Below are 2,500 nucleotides of genomic sequence, written 5' to 3'. Positions count from 1 at the left end.
GAAACCAAAACAAAAGCAAATCAAGAAATCTGAAAGAGAGCTAATGTTTTTTCCTGTCTGTCCATCGACCAATCAGACTGCCCCTCTATCTCTGCTGACAAACTTCTGCTCAGCGGCGGCCATGTCAGAGCTGATCGATCGGGAGAGGAGCGACGCTGGCTAATGTATTCCCGCAATCTGTTATTTACCCGGGCCAGAGTGGAAATAGGTCAATGTCAGGGGCTCTAACCGTGCCTCTGAATATTTCAGACCCCCCTCAGCCTCTCCCCCCACCCCTCCAGTCCTGTCCTGTCCTATAGTCCCTGCTAGCCTAGCGTAGCCTCAGGCTCTCTCCCCCTCCCCCACCCCCACCCCTACAGCCCTGTCCTATAGTCTCTGCTAGCCTAGCGTAGCCTAGCGTAGCCTCAGGCTATAGCGCTCAGCCAGCCATGAGCTAAATGGCTACTGTATATAATTCCCTCCACCCATCCAAACAGCGCTGGAGGAACAAGCCCAGAGTGAAGCAGTGATGAGTGCACATGTATCTGAGCAGCAGGGGCAGAGAAGGGAATCAGATGGGGTGCACATTACTGCAAGTCCAGATCAATGTTCAAAGAACTCAGCCCTAGTTAGATGATGGAGCCCTCGTGTTTGCTAAAGTGTTTCTGTGGCTCAACGAGGAACAGAGCCAGGGGAAAAGCGAACGAGTCCACATTGTGGAGACAGTGAGGGAAAGGGCAGAGACTCAGATCTGATGGACATTAGACGCTGGTCAATGTTCAGAGACTTCCGGCCTAGTTGAACATCTCATAACGGATCCCTTGTGTTGGAGAAGAAAGATAAATACAAAAGCGTCTGCTTCGCAAACATCGTAAACAAATGCCTGTGTTCTGCAAACAAACATGTAAACAAATGCCTGTGTTCTGCAAACAAACATGTAAACAGATGTGTGTGTGTATCAGACAAATGCAGAATTGACAGAAAGATCTCTTTGAGGCGCTGTGCTCATGCAAAGGAGAAGCAGATGAGCTCATTAAACACAGATAGACCGCTAGTGGTTCTGGCCCAGATTCGGCTCGGAGATGGCCTCCATCCGGGCCAGGTCTGTTCCACACTACCATTCCATTCCACTGACCTGATGACCACTGAGTAAGCTTGCTGTGCTCTGCTTTTTGCCATTTCAAGGACACTGGCTTTCAATATTGTCTTCAACCATCAGTAAGCAATATAGTAATCAAATATGGTCTCCAACCATCAGTAAGCAATATAGTAATCAAATATGGTCTCCAACCATCAGTAGTAAGCGTGCTACTCAAGGGTCTTCAACCATCAGTAGTAAGCGTGCTACTGAAGGGACCAGCATAGGTCATAAGAATATGCCATAGTCAATAAGTCAATGATATTATACCTAGTTCTAATTGTTACTTTTATTTGGACTTAACTAGCATGTAAACAGTTCCAGGGTGAATATACTTGATTTTGACCAGGGGAGTGAGGTGCAACATTGGTCTCACCTCCCCCCCAGGTCGAGACAAAGAACCCTGCATGCATGGCCCATTTGAATAGACGGTAACACCCCTTAATGTCAGTGTATTTAACAGACTGTTCCCCAAGGAACAAGTCAGATATGCTGAGGTGAAGTTCTGTGAGGGAGGATGGATCTGAAAGTCTCTGTCTCACAAATGGTCGGCCGCCATTCTTCAAGAATAAACCTGAATCCTGACTGATCAAACCTAAGACTGAATCTTCAATATATGGTATAAAACTAATTACCATCAGATGGAGGTCCTCACCGAAAGATACGCTCTTGTATTTGCTGATTCGAGTTTGCTGTAAGATGCCTTTTCACCCCGGTTTGACACAACACTTTGGTAAGTATTCGAGTTTGCTGTAAGATGTCTCTTCACCCCGGGTTGACACAACACTTTGGTAAGTACACTTACCTAATTTTGGGAAATATAGGAAGTAGAGTCCTGTCTAAGAACAGAAATCTTATGTTATTTTACTTTTATTTTTATTGTGATGTCTTAGAAGTTGACACACACGGTGCTTGTCTTAGAAGTTGACACATCGAAGTTTTTGGGTATTGGTCCGAGGCAGTCTGAGCTGTGCTTGTGATATACTCTATTGTTTTACTTACCGCTCAGATATTTAATCCCAAGAGAATTGAAGTGTTTGTGGTCATAACGGGTGTGTTTGAAAAGATCTTCAGCATCTTTAAGTTTACCTAATCTTGGGAAAATTTAGGCCATAGATTTTAGTCATTTCCAACAGGCAACCCCCTGTGTGGAGATAGACAAATTCGAGCTTCCTTGAAGCTCCATATTCGAGTGTTCTGCCAGAAATTGGAGTAATTCTCCCCTGTTCTGAAAGACACTCCACGGACTTACTAAAAGTTCCATTCAGGCTCTAAAAAAGTCTTCACGGGCATCTGGTGCAACACAGTCTGAGCTGGGGTTGTACATTTGTTCCACAAATCTAGTTTTGCCGCTATTATTCCCAAGAGAATAGAAGTGTTTTA

General features: G+C 45.0%; 1 protein-coding gene across 1 annotated transcript in view; it reads right to left on the bottom strand.

Moving 5' to 3' along the window:
• The window catches only part of ngfrb (nerve growth factor receptor b), an 18,235-nt gene that overhangs the window by 3,441 nt on the left and 12,294 nt on the right, over positions 1–2,500 (bottom strand). The window lies entirely within an intron of this gene.

Source organism: Clupea harengus, chromosome 1, assembly GCF_900700415.2.
Source record: "Clupea harengus chromosome 1, Ch_v2.0.2, whole genome shotgun sequence".
NCBI lineage: Eukaryota > Metazoa > Chordata > Actinopteri > Clupeiformes > Clupeidae > Clupea > Clupea harengus.
This window is presented reverse-complemented; position numbering and strand designations above follow the sequence as displayed.